Here is a 15,159-nt window from a genome sequence, read left to right on the forward strand (position 1 = left end):
GCATTGGGTTTTGGATGATGTACCCCATCTTTAGTTCTTGGTCCTAGGATTTTCCTGATTATCTTACGTTCTTTCACTTCTAATTCCTCTTTCAGTGTTCTGTGTTGAAGGTTTAGTGTCTCAGACGCGTAGAGAGCTTCGGGTCTAATTACTGTTGTGTAGTGTCGTATTTTGCAGTTGTGATATTTTTACCCAAGTCACTAAAATTTGCTACCTTTCCGGCACCGTCTGTGAAGAGGATTTTGCACGTCTCCGTGGCTTCAACAGCAATATGCTTTTAGAGGAACACTACATAATGCTGTACAATGATGTGAGATACACGCCAGAAGACATTTCTCGTGAACGTAATTGAATCTCCATCTCATTTTCGGCTTTAAATTGAATATAGTTGCAGTATAGTGCCTAATATCAGTTTGCGCATAAGTGATATCCAAAGTCTAGATATTGTATTGATTACCATCACTCTCGGGTAGCGTACTTCGTTTAGTTTCCAAGATCGGGATTCGCTTCGCAATTTCATTCGAATCGAAGAGGACACTGAATTATCGCGAAGGGGGTTCTGGACTCGTCTATGGCTTGAACAGCGATTTATTGATAGAGGAACACTGCATTATTCTTGACAAAGATCTTAGATATTAGTAGAAGTTATTCGTGAATTCAATAGAATGTCCGGTTCATTTTCTCTTTTAAACTGAATGTAGTTAATATATAGCCTCTTATGTCAGTCTGCGCATACGTAATATACGTGTTCTGGGTGTTGTATCGACTACCGTCTTTCTGAAGTAACTTACTTCATCGAATAGGTTTCAATTCGTAATTTCATTCTAATGAAAGAGATTTCTCCGAAGCCATAACTGAAAAAGACACTTACGAGAAGGATACAAACTTGAGGCAGTGCATAAAACCAAGAGGTAGGTGTATATATTTTACAGAAATTTTCATAATAGTAAAAATGTACAGTGCGTAACTTTTGTTTACTTTCTGATGTAGACAGGCAGTCTCGTTAAATTTCTGGCCACTGGGAAAACGTTCCAGTCATTGGCCTATGCAACAAAATTGCAGCAAATAAGTTATTTATAATAAATAACATCAACTGTTACAGATAATACTTATGTTAAATTAATGAAAAGACGCAGAGACACGGACCTGTTATCTTACACTATGAATTTCACGAAACTATCAACTACACTACGGCTTCAATGTGGGAGTCGCGCCTCATTTACGTGGCATACACTGTGTAATGGCTGTATCAACAAACATCATCGTTTCTTATGACTGTAACAAATTGTATCCAAACGACGCACTTTCGATAGCAGTAGCATTGAAACGTTATACTTTCAAAGCACACAAGTTATAAAACCAGAATTATCAAATGCGGTGTGGCGTGTGGTGTAATTGCGAGTGTTTTGTTGTACAATTTCAGCAATATTACAATAAAACTAGTTGCTTATTATTAATGTAACATGCGGTTTTATTTAATTACTGCTTTTCCCGGCTAAATGAAAGTTATTTTGTTAAAGAAATCTCCACCTGGGAACGTGTAGCAATGATGTTTGTTAAGTAATGTAAATGTCACTAAGTTCATTCACAGCAGTAATCACATATAACCAGCAAACAAGCTAAATGTTTGGTAAGTAACCTGAAATAAACAATAGTCATGATTTTTAGTAACATCAGTGGTGTTGTTTAAAAGACACTTTGCTAGTTGCAGATCGTTTATTGAATTTAACGCTTTTGTTATTCACGTGTCAACACTTTTCTTTAAGCAAAATGGACAGTTTTGTCACACAATACCACACGCACAAAACACTAACGTATTTTCCTGTCAAAATATTTCATAAAAGTTGTTACGAAATAACCAGGTTTCATACATCAGCAGATAAGAATTTATAAGATTTTGTTTGCATTCATAGAAGTTCAATGTATTCACAGTCTACCTCAGAGTGGGTCCTCGGTCACCAATAAACTATTATTATCGCAGTTATAACCAACATCTACAGGGTGTCCAGAAAAGGACTCCCTGATTTCAAAATTAAACATCTCGAAAACAAAGATCTATAGAGGAATGCAGTAAACGGTACATTTATTGTGAAAGCTGTAAGAAGTTTATACAGCAGTTTGAAATAATAGTTACAAAAGCTGCTAACAGATGGCGCTGTAATCGCCATACGTAATGCCTAGTATAAATAGTGATCCGAAGCTCAGAGCGATCAGTTCCACTATTGAAACGTGAAAGGAGGTTAGCGTATCGAAGGAAGGGATTAAAACCATATACTCCATTGAACAACGCGTTTTTCTGGTGCTAGAGTACCACAGGTTAAAAGAGAGTTTTACGGCAACGAGGCGAAGTTTTCAAGCACGATTTAATGTTCCAAAAGGACACGATGCGAAAACCATTCGTACGCTCTTCGCAAAATTTCAACGAACAGGCAGCGTAACTGACGGTCTAGTGGGGCATGTTGGCCGCAAGCAAACCGCAGTTACGCCTGAAAATATCGCCACAGTTTCTGGAATTATTCAGCAAAATCCAATGTCATCCGTCCGTAGAATTGCATATGAGACTGGTTTGAAGCGTTCCAGCACGCAGAAAATACTGAGAAAGAGCCTACACATGTTTCCATTCAAAATTCAAACGCACCAGGCCATACCCGTACGAGCTGTGCAACAAAGGGTTGGCTTTGCTAATCAGAGGCTCACAATGATTGATAGTGAAGGATTTGATTTTGGCTGCATCTGGTTTACAGATGAAGCACACTTCCACCTGAATGGATACGTGAATAAGCAGAAATGGCGATTTTGGGGTTCTGAAAAGCCGTATTGGTGTGAAGCGAAACCCTTGTATTCTCCTAAAGTTACTGAGTGGGCTGCAGTATGCAGCAGAGGCATTATTGGCCCTTTTTTTCATTCGAGGAACGTCACTGGTGCACGTTACGTTTGCAATTTTGAAACAATTTGTCGCCGCACAGCAAGCGTTATAGGATCGACCAGCTACTGAATGGTTTATGCAAGATGGAGCCCGACCACATCGGACCGAACAAGTGTTTCGCTTTCTTGAGTAGCACTTCGGGAATCGAGTCATTGCTTTGGAATATCCCAAATTTACTGGTGCAGGCATGGATTGGCCTCCATATTCGCCGGATTTGACTCCCTGTGACTTTCTTTTGTGGGGCACAGTGAAAGACATGGTCTACCCGAAGCATCCCGCCACGCTGGACTAGCTTGAATCGGCGATCTCTGTGGCATGTGAATCCATTTCGGTTGAGACACTACGAAATGTGATGGCGAATTTCATTCTTCGTTTGCGCCACCTCTGTAGTGCCAATGGTGAACATTTAGAAAATATTGTGATGTGATTGTTTGCAAAGATTGTTTTCAAAGATTATTTCACTTATGTATGCTGATATGAGCTGTACAGCGTACAGCGCCATCTGTTAGGAGCTTTTGTAACTATTATTTCAAACTGCTGTATAAACTTCTTACAGCTTTCACAATAAACATACCGTTTACTGCATTCCTCTATCGATCTTTGTTTTCGAGATATTTAATTTTGAAATCAGGGAGCCCTTTTTTGGACACCCTGTATGTCTGTACATGAAATCAATTTGAAACTGCCGCTGCAATACTTCACTAAGATGGCGCTATAATCTTTTCGCACCTTGACTATATGCATTAACATTTGAAAATATTTCTCGATGTTACAAGACTTAATATTCACCATTTATTAATAAACTGCGCTGTGGATCAATAGCGCTAATGGCTGCGCTCTTTTGTAGCTAAAGAGAAAACATTTATATAGGACGAGAATTACAATGAAATAAAATTCCGAACAGAGAAAATTCATTTCAATAACACATAAACTCTATTTTCAAATATATACAGTTTTTGGCAGACCTCTGTGTTACGAGACATCAATCACATCCTATGAGTGCAACAGTTCGAACAAGAAAGATTTTTCTACAAAACTCATGGATAATAAAAGATTGAAATGTTCATTATCTTTTACATGGGTATCGTCAGAGATATAATTTTTTACAAGATGCTAAATTATGTCGTTGACAATAATTATTTATTATTTTATTAACGGTGAAGCCCTTTTTATTAGTATTATGAGAATAGGATCAAATTTCCGTCACATTCCACACACAATGCTGTCGTGAATATTATTTTGGTTAAAATACAGGCGTGGATATTACAACGGGAAGCCTTTAACTACAGATATGAAGTTTCCTGCCATTTTATTATTACAAATCGTACCTAAAAACGGCGCGTTTTCGAGCGATCCGCAATGCACTAATGCTTTGAAATAGTTTATATTTTATACCATGTATTCCATAATAACAAAAGTAGCAAATACAGAGTTTATCTCAACGCAATACGACCGCTCCTAGGTTCTGCATGTGATATAAAATCAATGCCACGTGGCACTGGCCATGTTCCTCTCTACGAGGCAAAAATGTGACATACCAGATTATTCATTTCATGCATCGAAATATAGTGGAACGTGGAATTCCACGCTCTGACGTCACTATCTACGAGTCCTCGTACGTTTCCACGTTCCGTGAGAGGACGGCTTTAATCCATGTACTCTTGGCAAGTTGCGGCGCACAAAACCAATGACGCGACATAGTATTCCGCGGATTAAATCGAAAAATTTCTGGCGAAACTGGATTAATTGTCCTATATGTCACACTATCCACTCACCTTAAATAAGTGTCGTCAGCATCGTTTTATCCTGCGAGACAGGGTTAAACTTTGACCCCGAAAGTTAGTAACTAAAAGCTCTGTTGCTACCTCACTGTTTTCAGATAATATTTCGAGATCCTACCACTGGACTGGTAAGATTCACAGCTGACAGCTGAGTAAATCACCTTTAAATGGCTTGCAGCAACTGCCGTTGGTAGTTACCCCAACAACCCAACAACCTGCCTAACAGCACTTTACAGCAGGGGCTCGCTGCGCTCGATTTAAATGTCTCTACATCTACTTCTGCATCTACATGATTATTCCGCAGTTCACGATTAAGTGCCTAACTAAGGGTTCATCGAACCCCTTTTAAATTCTTCTCTGCTGTTCCACTCTCACACAGCGCGAGGGAAAAACGAACATTTAAATCTTTTCGTGCGAGCTCTGATTTCTCGTATTTTTTTACGGTGATCATTTCTCCATATGTAGTTGGACGCCAGCTGAGTATTTTCACAGTCCGAGGAGAAAGCTGGTGACTGAAATTTCATGAGAAGGTTCTGCCGTAGTGAAAAACTGCATTGTTTTATTGACTGCCAGACCATGCCACTCTCTCCCTTATTTCGCGATTATGCAAAACGAGCTGCCTTTGTTTGAACGTTTTCAATGTCCTCCGCCGATTCTGTCTGATACGGATCCCACACCGCACAGCAGTACTCCAGAAGACGGCAGACAAGCGTAGTGTAAGCAGTCTCTTTAGTAGAACTGTTAGTGTTTTCTAAGTGCTCTGCCAATAAACCTGATTGTTTGGTTTTATTTCCCCAAGGGGCAAGCAAATTGAACATATTTACCCAAACGTCGAGAACCAGCAGCATGGACTCAAAACTACTGCATTAAGATGTGCACCCACGAAAGAAACAGAAAGTGCGCCATACCATTCTGGGCTGTTATGTCTATTCATTGCTCAAACTACTTATATTTATTTCCGCAAAATATCTTTTAGCACATTTCCAAGATAGCCACGCAACAGTTTTGGTCCTCTGTAGGTGACGGCAGATATTTTCCATGTTTGGACGCCACTTCCGAGAAATTTCTGACGGCGTCTAAATCTTATATAAGGTGAGTCGGAACAGCAAATTACACATTACTGTGGCAGTCCAAGGAGCTTTTATTGAAACGATGGTCGGAACGTTCTAGCAATCGTTAAGTTTCTCGACGACAGCAATCCGCTATTTGAAACTTCCTGGCAGATTAAAACTGTGTGCCCGACCGAGACTCGAACTCGGGACCTTTGCCTTTCGCGGGCAAGTGCTCTACCAACTGAGCTACCGAAGCACGACTCACGCCCGGTACTCACAGCTTTACTTCTGCCAGTACCTCGTCTCCTACCTTCCAAACTTTACAGAAGCTCTCCTGCGAACCTGCAGAACTAGCACTCCTGAAAGAAAGGATATTGCGGAGACGGAGAGCTTCTGTAAAGTTTGGAAGGTAGAAGACGAGGTACTGGCAGAAGTAAAGCTGTGAGAACCGGGCGTGAGTCGTGCTTCGGTAGCTCAGTAGGTAGAGCACTTGCCCGCGAAAGGCAAAGGTCCCGAGTTCGAGTCTCGGTCGGGCACACAGTTTTAATCTGCCAGGAAGTTTCATATCAGCGCACACTCCACTGCAGAGTGAAAATCTCATTCTGGAAACATCCCCCAGGCTGTGGCTAAGCCCCCGCACCGAGATGTTCTTTCAGCTTGCCCAAAAAGTGGAAATCACATGCTCGCTGCTTGAACGGTTCAACATAGCGTCGTTGTATCGCTCTTCCGTTGCATCCATTGAACTCATACACAAGGTGAATATCGACTAACATTTTACCAGTAAACCTATCCCTACTCCTGCTTTTAACTAATACTGTCACGAGAACAAATCGAGTCAGAATCGAGCAGTACTGAATGGGGACTTGAAGGCAAAGAGTCCCTAACGCATCACAGTTATCAATGGCAAGTTCCGGGAGTGAATGGAGAAAGTCCGATTCCAAAGAAGACACACAGCGCATATTGTCAGCATAGGCATTACAGTGCGTTACATACGCGTAATAAAACAAAAGATACAGAATTACTTTGTAACAAGCCGTCGGAAGGTTGTTGTTGTTGGGGTCTTCAGTCCAGAGACTGGTTTGATGCACCTCTCCATGCTACCCTATCCTGTGCAAGCTTCTTCGTCTCGAAGTACGTATTGCCAGCTACTTCCTTCTGAATCTGCTTAATGTACACATCTCTTGGTCTCCCTCGACGATTTTTACCCTCCACGTTGCCCTCCAATAATAAACTGGTGATCCCTTGATGACTCAGAACATGCCCTACAAACTAATGCCTTCTTCTAGTCAAGCTGCGCCACAAATTCCTCTTCTCACCAATTCTATTCAGTACCTCCTCATTGGTTACGTGATCTATCCATCTAATCTTCAGCATTTTTCTGTAGCACCACATTTCGAAAGCCTCTATTCTCTTCTTGTCTAAACTATTTATCGTCCATGTTTCACTTCCATACATGACTACACTCCATATAAATACTTTCAGGAAAGACTTGAATCTATACTCGATGTTAACAAACATCTCTCCTTCAGAAACGTTTTCCTTGCCACTGCCAGTCTAAAGTTTATATCCTCTCTACTTCGACCATCACTTACTTTACTCCCCAAATAGCAAAACTCATCTACTACTTTGTCTCATTTCCTAATCTAATTCCCTGAGCATCACCTGATTTAATTCGACTACGTTTCGTTATCCTCGTTTTGCTTTTGCTGATGTTCATCTTATATCCTCTTTCAAGACACTGTCCATTCCGTTCAGCTGCTTTTCCAGGTCCTTTACTGTCTCTGACAGAATTACAATGTCAACGGCGAACCTCAAAGTTTTAAATTCTTCTGCATGGATTTTAATTCCTACTCCAAATTCTTTTTTGTTTCCTTTACTGCTTGCTCAATATACAGACTGAATAACCTTGTGGATAGGCTACAACCCGGTCTTACTCTTTTCCCAACCAATGCTTCCCTTTCATGCCCCTCGACTCTTGTAACTGCCATCTGGTTTCTGTACAAATTGCAAATAGCCTTTCGCTCCCTGTTTTTAACCCCTGACACCTTTAGAATTTGAAATAGAATATTCCAGTCAACATAGTCAAAAGCTTCCTCTAATTCTACAAATGCTAGAAACATAGGTTTGCCTTTCCTTAATCTAAGATATTTCATAAGGTCAATATTGCCTTACGTGTTCCACCATTTATGCGGAATTCCAATTCATCATCCCCGAGGTCTCCTTCTACCAGTTTTTCCATTCGCCTGAAAAGAATTCGCGTTAGTATTTTGCAGCTGTGACTTATTAAACTGATAGCTCGGTAATTTTGACAGCTGTCAATACCTGCTTTCTTTGGGATTGGAATGATTATATTCTTCTTGTAGTCTGAGGGTATTTCGCCTGTCTCATACATCCTGCTCACCAGATGATAGAATTTTGTAAGGGCTGGCTCCCAATGCTATCAGTAGTTCTAATGGGATGTTGTCTACTCCCGGGGCCTTGTTTCGACTCAGGTCTTTCAGTGCTCTGTCAAACTCTTCACGCAGTATCGTATCTCCCATTTCATCTTCATCTATGTCCTCTTCCAATTCCATAATATTGTCCTCAAGTACATCGCCCTTCTATATGCTCCTTCCACCTTTCTGCTTTCCTTCTTTGCTTAGAACAGGGTTTCCATCTGAGCTCTTGATATTCATACAAGTGGTTCTGTTTTCTCCAAAGGTCTCTTTAATTTTCCTGTAGGCCGTATTTATCTTACCCCTAATGATATGTGCCTCTACATCATTACATTTGTCCTCTATCCATCTCTGATTGGGCATTTTGCACTTCCTGTTAATCCCATTTTTGAGACGTTTGTATTCCTTTTTGCCTACTTCGTTTGCTGCATTTTTATATTTTCTCCTTTCATCAATAATTTCAATATCTCTTCTGTTATCCAAGCATTTCTACTAGCCCTCGTCCTTTTACCTACTTAATCCTCTGCTGCCTTCACTATATCATCTGTCAAAGCTACCCATCCTTCTTCTACTGCATTTCTTTCCGCCGTTCTTGTCAATCGTTCTCTAATGCTCTCTCTGAAACACTCTACAGCCCCTGTTTCAGTTTATCCAGATCCCATGTCCTTAAATTTCTTCCTTCATGCAGTTTCTTCAGCTTTAGTCTATAGTTCATAACCAGCAAATTGTGGCCCCTGGAAATGTCTTAAAATTTAAAACGGGGTTCCTAAATCTCTGTCTTACCATTATCTAATCTATCTGAAACCTTCTAGTGTCTCCAGGCCCCTTCCTGCATATATGTTTAGATCCTTTTGTGTAGTTCAATGTACTCATGTAAGTGTTTTAGCTGGATGTCACTTCAGAGGACTGAATTTCCCTAACCAGTTATCCAACCAGCAAAAGGCCACCTACAATTAAAAATGGAATCTGAATCATGTTCTGTTTCTGGTGAGTGTTCGCGTCACTGACAGGTGAATGCTAGGTTAAAAGACAGTGAACAATTGGCGGTTCGTCTGTAATTCGACCGCTCGACCTTTCAGTTTCCAGAGCACATACTTTGCTGGTAGACCATCAGCCCCGACTCGGATTCGGCTCAAGCTCAACTGTTGTCTGGAGTTGCAGCGTCTCTACCGTTAGATGACAATGCCATCGTTTTCCCAGTAGCGATAGATTTTAATTCATGGTCGTTTAGGCAATTTTCAAGAAATATTTATAAGCGGCTGCACGATATTTCTAGCGAATCAATTATCAGTTAGTCGAAACCGGATCAAAATCCCTAGAGTAGTTCCTGGGATCTGTTTGAAAAATACACAGACAGAATTGAGCAGGGAACTTGAATTTATATACGCCCTAAATCTCTCATGTTATTGTTTGAATAATGTTTCCGCCATTTGACTCTACAAATTTCTGTATGTTATACTAGTATCTTGATATTGGCCTTAAATCATTGTCAGGTCAACAACTACAATAATAGCTTAAGGCCAAAACCATAGATGTTATATAACATAAAAAGTTTGTACAGTCAAATATTGGAAATATCATTCAGACATTATTATCGCCCAAAAATATGAGTAAATTATCTAACGTTATTCTCATGATTCCTACATACGATATCGGATGGAGGCATTCTCTGGATTTACCCACCAGGGTTTCGCAACAACAGTTTCGTCTTTCTTACAAGGATTACCCGTTAAGTTACCTGAACACTTCTGTAAGAAAGTCTGCCCTTACTTTGAGTGCATAGTAACATATAAATTTATTGGTGAAATTAAATAATTTACATATTATTTCATTGCATACAACTTCTGATTATAATAATGGGTACCCCATAAAAATCGCAACTTTGAGTACATAATAATATACAAATTTATTGATGAAATTAAATAATTTATATATTATTTCACTGCATACAACTTCTGATTACAATAGGGGGTACCCCTATCAAAATTGCAACTTTGATTACATAGTAACATACAAAGTTATTGATGAAATTAAGTAATTTATGTAATTATTTCACAGTATACAACTTCTGATTATGTATGGAACTGATATTACTCACATGCCATCCACGACTCTGCAGGCACACTCTCGTTGTTTCGACGAAATTTTCCGTAAGATTTAGGTATACTTGCACCTCTCGTTCCGAAATTATACACTGAATCTTGTCTTTGAGCTCTGGAAGTGACTGTGGTTTGTTGGCGTACACGTGAGATTTTACCCCCACTGAAAAAAACCACATGGTGTCATATCACAAGATTTAGGTGGCCAGTGCACGTCATTGGTCCGAGAACTCCCTCGTTAACAAGTCCGTTGTCCCAGTCGATGTGTGATAGGTTGCTCCCCCTTGTCGAAACCGAATCTCTTTAGCATTCACACGATCCACTTCAGACCTCAAAAACTCTCTTAACGTACTGCTATAGCTTTGGCCGTCCACTGTTAATGCATTTGCGTCGCCATCTTCGAAGAAGTACGGCCCAATTACGCTCTCAGCCCAAATACCAACTCAGTCACTTGTGGTGAATGTAATGGCTTTTCCATAATTACTCGAAGGTTTTTGTGTGCCCCAAATCCTACAGTTTTGCTCCTTTATGATTCTATTAAACACAAAGTGCGCCTCACCAGTGAAAATTATTTTTTCCAATAAACTGAAGTCTGCTCTTTGTTTCGCAAGCGCCAAATGGACAATTGATCGGCGCTTTTGTAATTGTTTGGACTCAGATCTTGTGGCCATTGGACTTTATATGTCCAAAGGTGGCGACATTCTTTCAGAATTTAATGCATGGCGTTTCTCGGAATATCGAGTTGCTGTGAACATTGACAATTAGATTTCACCGGATTTACGGCAACGTTCTCAGTCACGATGATGATACTGAAAGACATTAAGTTCTTTCGAGCCATCTCCCTTCCACTTTGTTTATTGAATCGAACTATCAATTACAGGCTCTACGGTCAATGAGAGTATTAAGGAGTGTTGATATTGGTCGTGAAACTGTATGTAATGGTAGCTAGATGCATCTACATCTACATCTTCATTTACATACATACTCCGCAATCCACTATACGGTGCGTGGTGGAGGGTACCTCGTACCACAACTAGCATCTTCTCTCCCTGTTCCACTCCCAAACAGAACGAGGGAAAAATGACTGCCTATATGCCTCTGTACGAGCCCTAATCTCTCTTATCTTGTCTTTGTGGTCTTTCCGCGAAATGTAAGTTGGCGGCTGTAAAATTGTACTGCAGTCAGCCTGAAATGCTCTAAATTTCCTCAGTAGCGATTCACGAAAAGAACGCCTCCTTTCCACTAGAGACTCCCACCCGAGTTTCTGAAGCATTTCCGTAACACTCGCGTGATGATCAAACCTACCAGTAACAAATCTAGCAGCCCGCCTCTGAATTGCCTCTATGTCAAACCTCAATCTGACCTGATAGGGATCACAAACGCTCGAGCAGTACTCAAGAATAGGTTGTATTAGTGTTATATAAGCGGTCTCCTTTACAGATAAACCACATCTTCCCAAAATTCTACCAATGAACCGAAGACGACTATCCGCCTTCCCCACAACTGCCATTACATGCTTGTCCCACTTCATATCGCTCTGCAATGTTACGCCCAAATATTTAATCGACGTGACAGTGTCAAGCGCTACACTACTAATGGAGTATTCAAACATTACAGGATTCTTTTTCCTATTCATCTGCATTAATTTACATTTATCTATATTTAGAGTTAGCTGCTATTCTTTACACCAATCACAAATCCTGTCCAAGTCATCTTGTATCCTCCTACAGTCACTCAACGACGACACCCCCCTGTACACCACAGCATCATCAGCAAACAGCCGCACATTGCTATCCATCCTATTCAAAAGATCATTTATGTAGACAGAAAAAAAATGCGGACCTACCACACTTCCCTGGGGCACTCCAGATGATAGCCTCACCTCCGATGAACACTCACCATCGAGGACAACGTACTGGGTTCTATTACTTAAGAAGTCTTCGAGCCACTCTCATACTTAGGAACCAATTCATTAGAAGTGGAAAAGCCGAGCGCTTGTTTTGTCTGACAACCATGGCCGTAGCAGGTGAGTTCTGAGAATGCGGCAGGCCGCTGGTATGGAGAGAGCGAAGGTAGACCCAAGCCGGTGCCTCTACATAGCGCAAACGGCTGCAGGGGACTCGATCCAAACCACAAGCAGGTCGCTGGCCAAAGGAAGCAGAGAGCCCTGAGTGGTGCTACTGCGTATTGTCAGTAAGAAGCAAAGCTTTATACGGCTGCTTTCGTCGAGTTATACGATGGACTGATGGGTGGCATTTGTTCCCAATGGAGGTGAAACACATTCCGCCATTTTGGCCGAGGTCCTTAAGTCGTTTCCTGGGTAGCTCCCTATAAGATTGGTATCGCTTAGGCTAGGGAAATACTTTCGCTGGAACGGGTGAAATGGGGCGATGCGGCAGGAGACCAGACACTAGTTGACCGTGATAGCTGTGGCTTTTTTTTTGTGTTGGCATTACAGACGCACAAGCCGTGCTGTTTCACGCGTCTACAAAATAAAACTGTGTTGATTGGGACGTGGATCGATTTCGATATAAATGATCGTCACCGAAATCTAATAGGTCGATCAGGAAGTGGGAGATTACACACTGTTACGTTTACAAGAAGAGCTACACTGGGTGACTTTACCAATAATCAGCTCCTTCATGTTAATTTAATTACAAGTGTCGCACAATGCATAACTTAATGATTTACTTTACTAAACAGGGGTAGCCCTAATATTCGCGAAACACGGGTTGCGTAACTCGCAAGGTAATAAAATAGAGTGTTTCATCAAACTACTGAATGCAACAATAGTCATTGTAAAACGCTGTTTCTTACAATCTCCTGCTGCGGGCTTCAGTTTAAACACACGTGCACAGGAACATGAACTTGTTACAGTCATCAAATACCAGTGCAAGTTACAGAGGAATTAAAGTAACAGCACCTTGCCCGCCCGGTCGGCCGTGCGGTGTAACGCACGGCTTTCCGGGCGGGAAGGAGCGCCTGGCGGATTTGTGTCGAGATCCGGTGAGCCGGCCAGTCTGTGGATGGTTTTAGGCGGTTTACCATCTACCACGGCGAATGCGGGCTGGTTCCCCTTATTCCGCCTCAGCTACACTATGTCGGCGATTGCTACGCAAACAAGTTTTCCACGTACGCGTACACCACCATTACTCTACCACGCAAACATAGGGGTTACACTCGTCTGGTGTGAGACGTTCCATGGGGGAGGGGGGATCCACCGGGGGGCCGAACCGCACAATAACCCGGAGTTCGGAATGGGGCGGCGGAGGGGTGAAGTAGACTGCGGTAGTCGTCGTGGGGTTGTGGACTGTGGTGTCACCGCCAGACACCACACTTGCTAGGTGGTAGCTTAAATCGGCCGCGGTCCATTAGTACATGTCGGACCCGCGTGTCGCCACTGTCAGGATCGCAGACCGAGCGCCACCACAAGGCAGGTCTCGAGAGACGTACTAGCACTCGCCCCAGTTGTACGACGACGTTGCTAGCGACTACACTGACGAAGCCTTTCTCTCATTTGCCGAGAGACAGTTAGAATAGCCTTCAGCTAAGTTAATGGCTACGACCTAGCAAGGCGCCATTTGTACCATTGCATGTATCTCAAGATAGTCTCACTTGTATCATCAAGAATGCTGTATACCAAAGGACGATGTAAAAGTTAAGTGTTCTAGTAGCTACGTTCTTTTCTTTATCACATTCATTACGAATCCTGTTCCAGACTTCGCGCCAGTCGGCGTGTGTGTACGTGTGCCCTTTCGGCTACCCGTCACTGTGGACTGGCTGCCTTGTCAGTCCACTACATGGACCACTGCGGCAGCGGTGGGGACTGAGCCTCTCCGTCGTTTCTAGGCCCCCGGTTAACATACAACAGCACCTTGGCGGAGGTTGGGTAATGTGATTGAGGTGAAGACGGTAATGACAACACAACATTTGGACTATGATTAAGTTCGCGGTAGTCGCACAGTGATTGCCAAATATTAATCATCGAGGAAAGGAAGCACTACAGAAGGAATCATGCATGCATCTACTATCTTCATTGGGCAGGGGAGAGCAGGGCTAGAAGTTAGGGAGGTAAGTTGTTCCGACTGAAACAACTCCGCGAGGGAAAGAGATATGAATATGAAGTAAAGACGTAGTGAAATGAAACGCCACGGCGCACCGACGGCAGCCATCGCAAACAGGTTAGTGGTCCCTGGAACATCGAAATGACAGCACGTGCGGCGCTGGTTCACGTAAGTAAATATTTTCATATTTGGTATTTTTGATCCATCTCACGAATTTTAACAAGCATCCTTTAGTGTTTCACTGTAAGGATTTACCTACTGTTTCAGTAAATTACCTATGTTTCGCAACGTAACCAATAGCTTGCTTTTATTTTAACATGTGTGATTAGGGCTAGATGTTCTGTTTTTCGGGTGCACGTTGTGACCTTTGTGACCTCGGAACAACTTGCCCGATTTCATTTGTACCACCCATGGAGTATGAATATCGTTATTTTTTTTTCTTTTGTAGTATGAGGACGTATACCTGAAAAACAACACGAAGTTCCGTCATAGGAGCTGATGCAAAAAGCAGCAGATGCAGTTCTCAACGATGGCAGGAAAATAAAAACAATTGCGAAAGAATTAAATATTTGTCATATGACTTTATACAGATTTATCAAAAAACTAAGATCTAGGGTAGAAAATATCGCGAATGGTTACAAAAATGTAAGATTTTACAATTTTGGTAATCATTTTTGGAAACAGTGGTTAATAGAGTAATATATTTTAACTGTGTAAGTAGGCTGTTTACGTTCTTATATTGGTAACGCCGCCGCCACGTAGCGCTCTGTATGAAAATCATTGGCTGTGCTGTGTGCAGTCT

Source organism: Schistocerca nitens, chromosome 9, assembly GCF_023898315.1.
Source record: "Schistocerca nitens isolate TAMUIC-IGC-003100 chromosome 9, iqSchNite1.1, whole genome shotgun sequence".
NCBI lineage: Eukaryota > Metazoa > Arthropoda > Insecta > Orthoptera > Acrididae > Schistocerca > Schistocerca nitens.